At 37.5% G+C, this 15,574-nt stretch overlaps 1 non-coding gene across 1 annotated transcript; it reads right to left on the bottom strand.

Annotated features, from left to right (window-relative positions):
• Positions 1-8,255: 8,255 nt before the first annotated feature.
• Positions 8,256-8,386, bottom strand: LOC131913930 (small nucleolar RNA SNORA68). Its single transcript, XR_009380001.1, has one exon. It is a non-coding gene; the product is annotated as a small nucleolar RNA SNORA68 (small nucleolar RNA).
• Positions 8,387-15,574: the final 7,188 nt, after the last annotated feature.

Raw genomic sequence — 15,574 nt, forward strand, 5'->3', positions numbered from 1 at the left:
TATATATATATCTCCATGTAAAAATGGTGTGTGATAGGAAGGATCACTGAGGCAGCAGTTACAGTGTTGTTGGACAAAAGCCCAATGTTAATGAACCAACAAAATTATGTTGAGAGGGCCTGGAGTGATTGTTCAGTGGTTAAAAGAACTTGTTGCTCTAGCAGAAGACACGCATAATAGTTCACAAATGTCTAAAACTCTAGTTCTAGGAAACACAAAACTGTCTGCATTGGACACAAATGTGGTACACAGACATATATGTGAGTAAATAATTCATACACATAAAATAGAAGCTAAATAATTGAAAATTTAAATCTTGAGCAATTTGTCTTTAAACAGAAACATTTATAAAACAAGGTTATGTACTGATTGTCAATGAAGGTATAACCAAAGGTTTATATGAGCCTACATTTGCCTTTCCCTTATAATTCTTGCTTTGGAACTCACTGACTCAGACTCTGAAGTTGCAACTCTACTATATTACATGGCACATGTATGAATAACAAGAATTGACTACAACAATGTATTTTTATATTATTAAAATAAATTTAAAATTACTACAAAGCCAAATAACATAAATAAGTCAAAGGGTTAATAAGCATAACTTTAAAAAATCTAGAATTCATATAAATGTAAAACAAGTTCCTAATGAAGCTAGAGAATAAGGAGGGGGAGTTGTATATAGACTGAAGGGCAAGAGTCTGGATCTCATGATCAGCAACAATGAAAATGGGCAAAATGGGCAAACTGAACTGAGAAAATCCCTGTGGTAGATCCAAGGAATATTCAGACCCTTCTAAAGCAAATATGAACCCCTTTATACCTTCAGTCTAACCATAAGTATTTCAGAACAAAAAGGATAACTCAATTGCTTAAACATCATTACAAAGGATTAGTTAAATCTTGATCACAAAAAATTGTTGAGGGAAAATGGCCCTGTGCCTTCTACAAGAAAAAAGCAAGAACTCATAATAGAAGCTCCATGGCTCTCCTTATAAGTTGTACCCCACAATGCTGCAGGTGAAATAACAGAACACTGATTCTTCTTTAGAATACCTTGAGAAAGTTGATGTCAATCTTCATAGAACAAGACGAGCAGAACTATGACTGTAGCTGAATCAGGCTATAGTCTACTCAGGCTCCATTTTAACATTCTTTATCTTTGCTTTGTATGTGTGAAAAAATATGGAAAATTATTCTAGAGGGCAGTGTACAAAATGAAGTTCTGTATAAACAGTAGCTCAGTGCTTTCTGGAGTAGTACTTAATTAAAACACAAAACTTCACCATAAAGAAAAGAATGAATAGAGTATGTACACACGTACACACGTACACACACACACACACACACACACACACACACACACACACACCACAACACATATACTGCTTTTTAGAAGTTTTAACTTTAAAAGAGTATTATTCACTTTAGTAAAAACAAAGTTGTGAAGCTACATAGGTTATAATAAAGCCAGGTCACCTTACAGATAGGCTCCATTGCCTATGTTACTCAGTCTATTCAGACACCAATTTCTTCACCTATAAAGCAGCAATTGTAATACTCATACTAAGGAGGTGCTTTTAAACTCCTGTACTGTCTGTTTGTATTTCTGGGGACTACTATCAGTTGGTTTTTCTTTATAGTAAAATTTTTTGTCAGAAGAGATTGAAAACATGCAAAGACTAATGTGATGAATTATTTTCTGCTATTGTGCTTAATTAATCCCCTTTATGAACATGTAGAAGTGAATCAGATTTGAATCATCAGAGGATAAAGTACCATCTAGCTGAATGCATAGACTGGAAGCAAGATTCTAAGAGCTGTAATAAACAGCCCAAGGTCAAATGTAGAGTTCATCCCCTTCCTCTCATCTTCCTCTTTGTTTTCATAGGTTCATTTTTCTTCAACCTGCAAAGCCTGAGGTTTTCAGGGTGCCTCTGCTTCATCTTCAAAGATCTCAAGATCTGGGCATGTTTCTTACGGGAAAATAAAAATCTTGTAAAATCACATTTTATTTAGGCTATATGAAATTTGTAGTTAATTTTTTTTCTTGCTATGCAAAATGTGATGGCCAGTCTTTGTTGTCAGTTTCACTATATTTGGAATCAACTAAAATCCAAGCAGTTGGGCATACCTGTGAGGGATTTTCTTGATTGGATCCTCTGAGGTGGGAAGATCCATATCTTCCCACCTGGTGGCAGCCTACAAAAAGGACATGGAAGAAGGAAGATATGTGTTTTGCCCACTTTCCCTTACTTTTACTAGCAAGTTCATCTACCCTATTGCTGAGGCATTCCTTCATTGGTATTAGAATCTACTTTTTTGTGATTCCAACACAGACTGAAGACCAGTTGAGACATCCAGCCTCATGAACTGAACGACTATTGGATTGTTGGTCTACTGTTGGTAGACAGCCATTGTTGCATTAGCTGGACCACAGCTTGTAAGCCACTCTAATAAATGTCATATATATATATATATATATATATATATATATATATATACATACATACATACATATACATATCTATATTCTATCAGCTATGTTATTTTAGATAATGCTCATACATAAAGCTAAGTATCTGTTCTAAATCAGAAGGGTGTCTTCCTTACATTAAAGCTCATGGAGAGAATGTTGGGTAGTATTAATAGATAATCACACCCTTTCTGTATTTCCATCATTAAATGAAACTTCTGGTCTATTGTAAGAATGCAAATGTTAAGATGATGAAAATATATTATATAAATGAATAAAATTCTCAAAGAATTAATAAAATATTATTTTTAAAAATAATGTAAATATTTACTTGACTTGTTGGCAGATACTTGTGGTGATATTTTGTCTATGTACCCCAATAAAGCTTCACTGAGGATCAGAGGAAAAAGCCAGCCACTATATTAAACATAGAAGTCAGGCAATGGTAGCTCACACCTTTAATCCTATCACTCAGGAGGCAGGGAAATGTCTGGATCTCTGTGAGTTCAAGGCCACGCTAGGAACAGAGCCAGGCATGGTGGCACATGCCTTTAATTCCAACACTAGTTAACCATAAAGATCTGGCGCACGCCTTTAATCCCAGCACTCGGGAGGCAGAGACAGATGGATCTTTGTGAGTTCGAGGCCAGCCTAGTCTACAGAGCGAGATCCAGGAAAAGCACAACGCTACACAGAGAAACCCTGTCTCGAAAAACAAAAACAAACAAACCAACCCCCCCCCCCCAAACAACAACAACAACAAAAACCCCATAAAGATCTAGAGGTCTGTACAGACAGACAGGAAGTGACAGAGCTGGGCAGAAAGAGGAAGTGATATAGCTCGGCGGAGAAATGAAGTGAGATGGCAGGGATAGAAGGCATATAGGTGTGGGTATACAGAAAGTGGTCTCTTTGGAGGCTGAGGAGTCGGTAAGATGAGGTTGGCTGTGGCTTGATCTATTATTCTGATCTCTCAGTTTTCACCCCAATATCTGGTTCTGGGTTTTTTTTTTTTTTTTATTGAGACTGTTTAGCAATTCATCTTACTGAAACTAGATATGGCAGGTTTCTACTCTGAAATACTTTTTAATAATAGTATTAAGGGGCCATAGTAGCATGGTTGGTTAAATAGACTCTGCTTCTACCAGCTGGCTTCAGGGTTGCATTATAGTATTACCTCCCATCAGCCAAATAACAAGCACCTTAGGGAAGTTCAAATGAATTTTCAGAAGTCCTAAAGCTACAGCTATGCTGCCACAGTCTTTAGAACATGGGAAGGAGGACTGAGGCATAAGATGGTTAAGGAAAGGTGCCTTAGAGACATTCCTTTCAGAATAGTAATGAAGACATAAAAAAATGAATGAAAGGGAATTGTTAAAGACACCGTCTTTTTAAACTGTAAATTGGCAAGTAATATCTAACACTTGAATGCTGTTGAGAATTTATCCAGACAACAAAATTCTCATTTTAGATTTACCAAAGGTATAATTTAAATGAGAGAGACAAACCCAAAAGATCAGCCTACAAAAAAGCCCAGGTTTAGCAACCTGAATGCAGGCATGCGGCTAACAGAAGCCACAGGGAAGCTAACTACTCGATGAAATTGCAGGGTGGGGGGCTTTCACAGTTCTTAAAGTTTGTTTTTAAACATTTAAAACAACATTTCCAAATACAGTCGTACTTTTACTGGATGTTTCTGGGATTCATCCTACAGCTATTCCCTCAGGAGGAACAGTGCCACACACTTATTAGGTGTGGGTTATTTGTGTTTAAGGAAAGAGCAATTTCAGAACAAGAAGAGTCCACTGGGAATATACAACTTTGGGAAAGGCCTCAGCAGTGGCCAGCATCTGGGCTTTCTCATGAATGACTAACCAGGTCCTCTTCAAGAAGCTGCTTCTAGAAAAAGGGGACCATTCCAAGAGCTACTACCAATTTTTCTCAAGACAGATCAGAAATTCACTTTGGACACCAGTGTTCAGGTGAACTCAATCTATAGACAATTCCAATGACAGAGCTTTGTCTCATTTATTTTAAGGAAAAATTTCTTTAGACTAAAAGCATTTTTTATATTTATTTATTTACTTATTTGTTTGTTTGTTTGTGACAGGGTTTCTCTGTGTAACCGTCCTGGCTGTCCTGAAACTAGCTTTGTAGACCAGCCTAGCCTCAAACTCACACAGATCCTCCTGCCTCTGCCTCCCAAGTGCTTAAAGGTGTGTGCTACCACTACTGCCAAGCTAAAAACAATTTTATTTTATTTTGTGTGTATGAGTGTTTTACCTGCATTTATGTGTAGCGAGTGTGTGGTTGGTGCCTGAAGAGGTCATAACGGGGTGTTGGATCCTTGGAACTAAAGATACAGATGGGTCTAAGTTTCCATGTGGGTGCTGGGAATTTAACCCAGGTCCAATGCAATAGCAACAAATGCTTTTAACAGCTGAATCAACTCTCCAGCCCTCAAGGAAGGTTTTAACAATTTGGTAAATTGGGTATCTTGTAGTAACAACACAAATTCTAGAAAGTTTAGGACCTACGTGAATGATCTGTCATTTTTATTTTCTAACATCCCTCACAGTCAATAGCTTGACTTCTACAGGCACTTTTTAATCTGTGTTATTTTTATCCCACAAATCTTACAGTAGCCAAGTCACCCTAAAACCTGCTGCCAGTGAGATAACATAATGGAAGCAAAACCGGGATACTGGCATATTTAGAACTACTGACAAATAATTACAGCAAAACTGATCAAATCACAGAGAGAGTTGCCAAAATACTACAATCCTTCATCAAAACAAAAGCTGTTCTTAATGCTGTTATCCCAGGGTTTTGCTTTCTGTTACAGATAATCCAATAATTCAGGCTACTAAATCAAGCTAAGGTGTTAAGTGCTCTGTCTTGCTTCAGCAGATCACTTCTACAACTCAGCTGCCTTTTACTCATGAGAGGGACTATTGGTTGACTTTACAAGATGTGATTTTTTTTAAAGTCCACTTATTTGTGGTGAAAATGATTTTGTTTTTTAGTCCCAAGGTAAAATAATGGCATTTGTCTTAGTGGACTAGAATTAAATCAACAATGTCTAGGCTATATAAAATAAAATTAGTATACTGGATAATTTTTGAGAGATGTGAGGTTATAGATTTTTTTAATTTGAAAAATATATATCTATGAAAATTCTTAGAAATAACAATGTAAAGGCCACAATTTGGATTTTTAAAAATATGTCTTTAATGGAAATAGAATTGCATCAACTTTTCCCCTCCTTAAAATTCCCAAGAATATAATTTATTTACTAGGGTCCAAAGAAATGGAAAAAAATCAACACATATTATACAACATCAAAAACTTGAAAAAAGCTGGGCGGTGGTGGTGCACACCTTTAATCCCAGCACTCGGGAGGTTGAGGCCACCCTGGGGCTACCAAGTGAGTTCCAGGAAAAGGCGCAAAGCTACACAGAGAAATCCTGTCTTGAAAAACCAAAAAAAAAAAAAAACTTGAAAAAGAAAAAAAAAGCAATTATAAGCCTAGTATTTGAGTTTTTATAAGTATTTTTATGCTTGAAGAAAGAATTCATTTATTTTCTAACTGACTTTGGGAGGATGAAAACTGGAATTATTGTTTAATATCACAAGGACACAGGGCTCCTAAGGATGAAAGAAGGGTTCATGTTCAACTTAGAACAGGAAGTCATGGTGCTGCCCTGTCTGCCACTACATCCTGTATTTTCCGAAGAACACATCACAAATTAAATTAAAACAAGAAACTTGAAGGTTACTAAAGAGTTATTAACAAACATCTAGATCCTAGAATCTATAATCCAATAAATGAAATGGGAATTCCTACTTATTTTTCCTAAAAGCTAATGTTCCCATTTGTTTTGAGGATTAAGATATTAGTTAAGCAGAAATTATGTGTGTAAATATCTAGTAAAATTATTCCAGTAATGAGACATTATAAACATAAGCTATAGTAGGTATAGGAATTATTCTTTTATGTAGTGAAAATGCTTTAATGTACAATTATTTTAGCATGCCAAATTATTTACAAGAGAATTTATGGATTTATTTCTGACTTATCTGAATTTTACTTTCTAGGCTATCTGCACTGAGATGAACACTGGCTTCAAAACATACATCTTATTACTGAACAAGACCTTATTTGGAAATGTGGTCTTTGGATCTTGAGATAACATAGTGGACTTATGGTGGGTCCTAAATGTAATCAGGAGTTATAATATAAGAGGGCAGAAAAAGGGAAAAGGACTCAAGGAGCAAGCTCTGTGAAGACACAAGTAGAGAAAGGGACAGACACTGAAGGGCTAGCCCTGTGAAGAAAAACTTAGAATTGGGATTATGTGGGCATCAGCCAAGGACTGCCATGGGTTTCCAGAGCCCTAACCACTATGAAGGAAGCCTGGAGTGGACTAATAATCTGTTAGAACCATGTAGAGAAACTCACTGTCTCACACCTTAATTTGCAGCTTCCTGCCTCACCACATCACAGTACCACATTCCTGTTCAAGTCCCCTGGTGTGGGGGGACTTACAGACTCAGAAAACTAGCACAATAACACAAAATAAAGGTTTGAAATTAATAATGGAAATCAATAACTTAAAAATCAACGTTAAGTTAAAACCCCAGGAAGTCTAAATATAGACTGTACTTAATAGTAACATATCAATATAGGTCAATTAACTATGGTAAATTAATACAAGACTGTAAAAGAAGAAGTTGATATGGGCAAATGTACCCCACTTATTATCTTTGAAGTTTTATACAAATCTAAATTAATTATAAAATAAATAGTTGTTTAACAAGAAGTAAGGACTGCTATATTACCTGACATAGATGATCATATCAAGAGGCATAGTGGCTTTAGAACATTAAAAGGAACCTTCTGGCTCCCAATCTTCCTGTTCTGCTCAGAGGCGCTTGCTCTGTTTCTTCCTTGCAATGAACTGTTTTGCAGACTTCCTATCATGTCTTCGAACTGGGTCTAAGCCAACATTTACAAAGAGGTTGAAAGGTCATTATAGGTGGGAGCAAACTTGCTCAGCTCTGCAGCTGGAAATAAATACACCCTTCTTTAACACTTGTAGGCAATGCAAATACCTGGGGCATGGCCATTAAGGAAGGAGGAGACGGGGTGTCATGAGCACCATCCATTGCATTTAATGTCATCTCACTATCTAGTGCACAAAGAGCAATGGCTAGACCCAGGTTCCAAGGCCACCAGATGTCGCTTATACCAGATTCCTTTTCATCTGTTGGAGGAACTTCCTGATGAATGAAATATCATTTTCTAAAGCTTTTGAAAATAAGTATTTCATTACCAGTCTTGCGCCAAATTTAAAAAACCTGATAAACAGCTTACAACATAGTTTAGGAAATAAAGAATTCATTCTATATTGTCATGGCCAGGTTTATAAAGTAAACACTGGAGTAACACATCCCCAGCAATTCTGTGTAGTTTCCAGAGAAAACCTACCCTGTGTAGTCTTATAGACTAAAGAACAACACTGTAACAAGCAGCCAGGAGAGCTGTCTGACTCTTCAGAGCATGGAATTGTAGGCACATGTAGGAAAATTGAAAGAATACTGAGCCCAGAAATGTGGGTGAGAGGCAACCACTAGGCTGGTTATTGACCTTCTCAGAGGCTTTGTTTCTCCATTTGTCAAGCTGAGATATGCTCTACTTCTTCCCTGTGTGGACCATAACACTTAGATAAAGCAAACATCTCTAGGCTAGTTTTCTTTCTTTCTTTTTTTTTTCCAGGACTGTAGAACCTCCTGATTCACTCTGTGGGGCACCGCACAGCCTCCCAAAGGCGACAAAGCCCCTTTGCTGTGTGCACCACTGTTTAAACAGCCACTACAGGCAGCGGTAGTTCTTGGGTTGGGTGCCATAAGCTAGTTTTATATTCATTCCTTTTCTTTTCTTTTAAATGAGACTCTTCCTAGAGCATCAGGCACATATAAGCTAATAGTCATGCTTCATTTACCATGCTAAGTCAGGTAAGAAATGAGTGAACAAATAATATTAATTGCACTGTGACCTAAAATAGTCTGAAGATTGGTAGACATAAAAGAGATTAAGAGGCTCAGATGGGTGAATCCCAATGTTGAACAGAAGCACCAGAAGCCTGGCCTGAGAATGCAGGAGGTCATGATTGGTATCCACAAACTAAGTAACTGCATTCAGTGTCCCTGTGCACATGGTCGCAAGAGACACTTTGGGATGTGCAATGGTTAAATTTATATGTATATTATCTAGACCACCAAGCTCCTGTAGCTAGCTGAGTAAACATTTGTTTTCATTAAGGTGCTTATAGGATGAGATTCACACTTAAGTCAATGTACTTTGAATAAAGAACGTTATTTTCTGCAATATGGTAGCTTCATCCAGTCCATGTAAAGTCTTATTGGGAAAATTCAGTATTGGGGCTTGAGATGGTTCAGAGGTTAGGAGAGAGCACTTGCTACTCTAGCAGAGCACATAGATTTTGTTCCTAGCCCCCCGGTGGTTGCTCAAACGGTCAGCAACTCCAGTTTCAGAGAATCCAATTCCCATTCCGGGCCTCTGTATGCACCAGACAATGTGGTTCATATGCATAAAAAACTTTAAAAAGAGAAAACTTTAATGCTTCCTTTGTAAGGAAGAATTTGGCCATCAGACTTCTCAGACTTGACCTGTAGCTTATCTCTTGCCTTCCAGTCCCAGGAGGTATTGACTGACCATACCCTAGTCATTAATTAAATCCTGAATCTCAATTTCTCTGTCTCTCTGTCTGTCTCTCTGTCCATCTCTCTGTCTCTGTCTCTGTCTCCCATTTCAAGACATAGTAGAAAGGTTCATGCAACAAAAACCAAAGGCTGCACCCTGCCAGTTCTGCCCCTCACTGGTTCATGGTAATGTTCCTTGGTTGCCTCCTATCTCCACACCCACTCCCTGGCTACTATTTTCTATATTCCGCATACAGGAGGAGTCTCATCTCCCTCACAGGATAGCTATGTACAGCAAAGTGAGTAGAAGATATTTTCTGATTATAAGGTGTAATACTGGTAATTGAAATTATTTTATTGTATTCTGCATCAATCATATTGCATACCCACAGCATTCAATAACATATTCACAGTATCTGCTGGAAGAAATTCAGTTGATGAGACAAGACTTCCCTGGAGGAACACAGCATATACCTCAAAACCTAAACTTTTGCAATATTCTTATGAAAAAAATCTCCTGTACAATGAGAGAATTTTACATATCTGCTGAATATAATAGTGAGTTCTCCCTGGTGCCTACTACATGCCAACTTAACATTCAAGGGCTTTGTAAAGTCTACCTGTCCTGAGTTGTGCTGTTAGCACAAGACATCACTGTCATTGCATGTTTTAGTTTTTCTTTTTAAACCAGATCAAGGCATACTGCTTATCATGTTACTGTTTTACATATTCCTGGAAATTTAGTCTCAGGGTTACAGAGAAATTAAGCTTAGAAATCTGCCAGTCCTTAGCAACAGAGAGAAGGCCTGGCTTTACTAGAAAGCTGTAATTTATGTCACTGTGGCTAAACACATCTTTTTATGTATGTTTTAGTTAATGGTAAAACACATTAAACTTAGGTTCATTCACCTTGTCCATTAACAGAGACTTGCAAAAGAGGAAGGAATTAGGTCTTCTGGAAGTTCTCTGGTAGTTATTCATTTGGAGGCAATGGGTCATATTGCCTGGCTTCATTTCTCCCTGTGTTCCACAGTTATGATCGAAATGACTTCACTGAGGAACACAGTATTTGAAAAGATGAAAACTATAATAAAAACATCAACACCAACTATTCCATTGTATGTGATCAACTCTTTGAATTAATATCCAAGAAGCTGTTTTGAAGGGAAAGGTAAATGGACATAATGTAGAAGAAGCCAGTCCAATCAGCCTTTTCCAGAAAGCTTCACTCTGCACTTTCTCTCCATGCATTTTGAAACCCAGGACCATAGATATTTCACTGGACAGCAACTTATTGACAATTTATCACACACCAGTCATTTCCCTGGGTGTTTGGCACACTGTTTAATGCTGGGATTCAAATTAAATCTGGAAGATACATTACTCAAATTGGAGCTCGTGAGGCTACTCCTGTTAAACTGAAAAAGAAAAACTATAGTTTCTGGAAGAAGTAGACAAGGGCTGGAAGGGTAAAGACAGAAAACCACAGTGGACACTTCACAGATTTTTCCATTTTACATTAGATAATAGGTCATATTATTTACATGTTGTCTGTGACTCTTGTGACTCCCAGCAATCACATCTACTGGCATGTAATCTTTCCTATTGATAAAGAACCTGGGACTCAGCAAAGTCAAGTAGCCCATCCAAGGCTAGCTAGCCTGTGATGGGATAGGACTACTAGGAAGGCCACTGTCTTAGTTAAGGTTTCTAATTGGTGTGATGAGACACTATGGCTCAAAGCAGCTTGAAGAGAAGGGGATTTATTCGACTTACGTATCCTGAACCACACTGCACTGCGGGAAGCTAAGGTGGAAATGGAAACTGTGTAGGGATCTAGAGGCAAGAGCCAATGCAGGAGCCAGAGAAGTGTTGCTTACTGGTTTTGTCTCATGGCCTTTTCAGAATGACTTCTTATAGCACCAAGTGTAGTGATATTATGTTCCCCAAAATGTTGTGCACCCTAATAAACTTACCTGGGGTCAGAGACAGGACAGCCACTAGAGATAGAGGCCAGAAAATGGTGGCACACACACATGCCTTTAATCCTATCACTTAGGAGGCAGAGATCCATTCGGATCTCTGTGGGTTCAAGACCACACTGGAAACAGCCAGGCATGATAACTTGTGCCTTTAGTCCTGGGAAGTGATGGCAGAAAGCAGAAAGGTATATAAGGCGTGAGGACCAGGAACTAGAGCTGGTTAAGCTTTTAGGCTTTTGAGCAACAGTTCAGCTGAGATTCATTCTGGATGAGGATTCAGAAGCTTCCAGTCTGAGGAAACAGGATCAGCTGAGGAATTGGCAAGGTGAGGTGGCTGTGGCTTGTTCTGCTTCTCTGGTCTTCCAGCATTAACCCCAGTACCTGGCATCAGGTTTGTTTTTATTAATAAGAACTTTTAAGATTCGTGCTACACACCAAGGACCACCTGTTTAGAGCAGGCAAACCATGCACAATGGGTTGGGACTTCCCTCATTAGTCACTAGTTAAGAAATGCCCTACATGCTTGCCTATACCCCAGTATTAAGAAGACATTTTATCAGATAAGGTTCCCTCTTTTCAGATGACTCTAGCCTGTATCAAATCAACATACAACTAGCCAATACAGCCACAGGCCCTCATTCTCTTTTGTAAAACTTCTCATTTGATGGGGACATAGAAGCTATTTAAAGATTGAAGAAGAAATACAGTAGGAATTCTTAAAACCAGTCCTTTATTTTTTATTTTATCCTTCACCTAAAATACTATCCATAGGGAAAGATATTAGAAAGTGGAAATTTAGATAGCAAATATTTATTGGTTTACATTATTCAGTTTTATAATATAGCCAATGAAATTTTCTGAAGCTGATTGCTCTGAGCAGTGCCACGAGCATACCATGGAGTGGCTGCAGGTTCCACCAGTGCTATGATGTTATCAGCTCTTGGTGCACTGCAGAACTCTGGCATCAGAGGAAGAAAGGGAGAGAAGATGCTGTATACATATCGCTCCTCTCCATTCACTCTGGAAGGAATTCAAGGCACATTTGTGGGTAAATTGTGCAAATTTATTTAATATTGTCTATTACCATTCCTGGTCTCTGATCAGGTGCAAGATATATTAAAAAGGCTATTTCTAAGTAAGGACATGAGTGGTCCAGTTTTCAGTAAATCAAGTGATTGATTCTTGTTCACTTGAGATGTCTGTTTAACTTCAAGCTGTAACTGTCTGCATTTAAAGTCACCACCCAGTCATGGAACACTGCTCTTTGGGAGATGCATTAAGGCTAAGACTTCTCACATCAGTTTGCATAATTTCAACACAGATTTAAAACATCTCACATACCAATCTGCTTGAGCCTCAGCTGAACATGGGGAGAGGCCAGAAGTTTCACATTTCCAGGACAAATCTAGTTTTAGGGATGTTGCACGAAGCTGCTTTCACACAGTGGTGCACAGCAATAGTCCTACAGCCAAATCCCATGGCTTTTATTCTAGTCTCATCACTTACTGTGCTGTGTCACCTTAAAAAGAAATCACCTAACCACCCTGTTTTTTCAGTTTTCAAATGGAATGAATGTTGGTGTCATGTAAAGAACAAATTAACTCTTCTTAATCAAGTAGCCAGAATAAAGCCTGCCACAAATGAAGAGCTCTCATTATTAGGACTTGTCATATGCTTCCATTTCAGTGTGGTTAAAGATGATATAGAAGATTCACATCAGAGGTAATTAGACCTTACTTTAAGTTACACAATATCCTCTATATGAGGCACTTCAACAGTTTAGGAGTAGGCAATTACCTAGACATATTTTATTAAGTATAGATTATTTTAAAAATGTACTTTATTGTGAAAGATTAAGTTAAAGAAACATTCTAGTGTTTAAGTAATGCAATTGATGTTAAATATTAAACATTTTCAAAGAGGCGAATGGTGGGGTGTTCATACAAATCCCATATTGCAGCATGCTACTGATGTGGCATCTGTACTTTTACTGTGGTTAGAGGAGTAATGAATCCTTCACCACATCTATCCACCAAGAAGCCAGCCCAGGTGAGCTATATTCTGTGTGACCATCATAGTGCCCCCCCCCCCATATAGATAGCTGCATGTTTAAATGAATCAACCTATAGAAAATGGCTAGTGCAATGCCAAATATATAGACAAACTCTCATCTATCTGATGGTAACAAGAGAGACTATCCTCAGGATAGACACCTTCCCATTCTTTGGGAGGGTTCAGGTAATGATATTTTCATTTTGAGTGGGGCTCACTCAAGCAAAAGGAAGGTTGAAATGATATGACAATGAACAGATATGACATATTGAATGGATTAGTAGTTTTTTTTAGAAAAATACTTTTTGGCAGCACACACAATGATGTTGGAGGGTATAACACGGGTGACAGAAAAATCTGCTAATATGATGCTGGACTATTTCAGGCCTGATGTGATGAGAACTCAGAGTGAGTGTGAGGCTCTGTGTGGACAGAGTATGGATAGATCTGAAGGATGGAGGGAAGGAGGAGAGGGTGGACTCAATGTGAAGTCCCAAGAAGAAGATTATAAAATCATTCCAAAGATTTCCAGGACAGTTAAAAATTTTAACAGAGAAGAATTTCCCATCCTGACTTTGAAGAACGCACAGAAACCACTCATGTGATTGTTTGCATTTCAAGATATATACCACATAAAACTAAAACTTCAAATGCCAATGGTTAGCAAAACCCTTATAAAAATAAAATGATAATATATAGAGAAAGCCATAAGAAGTTCACAATCTGTTATACCACTATTTCACTTATAATAAATTATATGTTATATAAATATAAATGATATAAGTGAAGTTGGTCAATAAAGGGATTGCCTTAGTTCAGGTTTCTATTGATGTAAAGAGACACCATGACCACAGCAGCTCTTATAGAGGAAAGCATTTAATTGGGGATGCCTTGCAGTTCAAAAGTTCAGTCCATTATCATGCTAGTGGGAAGCATGGTGGCACTCAGGTAGATATGGTGCTGGAGAGGTAGCTGAGAATTCTACATTTGGATCAGCATGCAATAATAAGAGAAAGTGACCCACTGGGCCTGGTTTGAGCTTCTGAAACCTCAAAATCAATCCCCTATGACATACTTCCTCCAACAAGGCCACACCTACTGCAACAAGGCCACAATTCTAATAATGTCACTCCCTGGACCATTTCATTCCAACTACAAAAGGGATAAAGAAGTATGCACATAAACATGTACTGTGATATTACTGATATTAGAGAAAATATCTGGATCACTAGAGCTGCTTGTATAGGATGGACAGTTATAATGAATGTCAACTTCATGAAGACAATAAGAATTACACATTTTTAACAAATTATAAAATAAAATAAATCATGAAGTAGATATTTAAATATATCTTTACAATTTTATTATTAAATTACTTAGGTTTTACTGTGACTTTTTTCATGAACTTATTGTATAAATAAGATTATTTACCAAATAAATACTAAGAATACTCCAATTGTTAAGCAGCTTGTATCATCAAATGCCTATTCTTATACTTCCCCTTTCAGACCATCTCTAAGCTATATGCATCAAAGTCAATGGATTTGATTTTAAATGTGAGCAAAATGGCTGCCTAAATAAGACCAACTGAGAACATCAATCGATTCACCAACATGAATGGGCAAGTTCTTACATGGCTTCATTTCTAGAAGAACTGTACAGGTAGTCAATGTTTGCTAGGAGAGGGATAATCAGTCTTCTCCAGAGATGAGCCCCCTGATAGGTTAGACAATCCCAAGACGTCAGCTCTAAACTTATATGAGCAACGTTAAATGATCTCAGTAGGTTGTACTGATAAACTTATATACAAATACATTCAAGAATAATAACTATAGCATAAAAGACATGAATTTTAAAGTTTGGAGGGACATGAGAGGAATTGAGGGGAGGTTGAAAAGGGAGGGAGAGATTGATGTGAATACAGTACTCATGAAATTCTCAAAAAATAAACTAAAACAAAACTGATTTTTAAAATGTTACATATGAAATTTGTGAGAAATAAGAAGCTAAAACCTTTTTATGGTATTAAAAGGTCAGCATTCTTGGGTTTGGACTTAAGCTCTGCTTCTTAAGATGCTGGGGAAACCTCATCTTTCTCAACTAGTGCAGAGTTTCTTTGTAGTTTAGAAAATAATTTTTTCTTCTTTCCAGTGATGTTGGGAAGCTAAATACATACCAGGTATGATAAAAGCACATAGAGTAAGTGGAGATATTAGCTATGATCATTACATCTACACCTTAGTTGTTGGCAATTCTATTCCTAAGATGAAATCTTAAATTTTCATAATACTCCTTACCCACCAAGCTATGCTGTAGCCAAAGCCTTAGTAGGCAGAAA

Source organism: Peromyscus eremicus, chromosome 6 (assembly GCF_949786415.1).
Source record: "Peromyscus eremicus chromosome 6, PerEre_H2_v1, whole genome shotgun sequence".
Lineage (NCBI taxonomy): Eukaryota > Metazoa > Chordata > Mammalia > Rodentia > Cricetidae > Peromyscus > Peromyscus eremicus.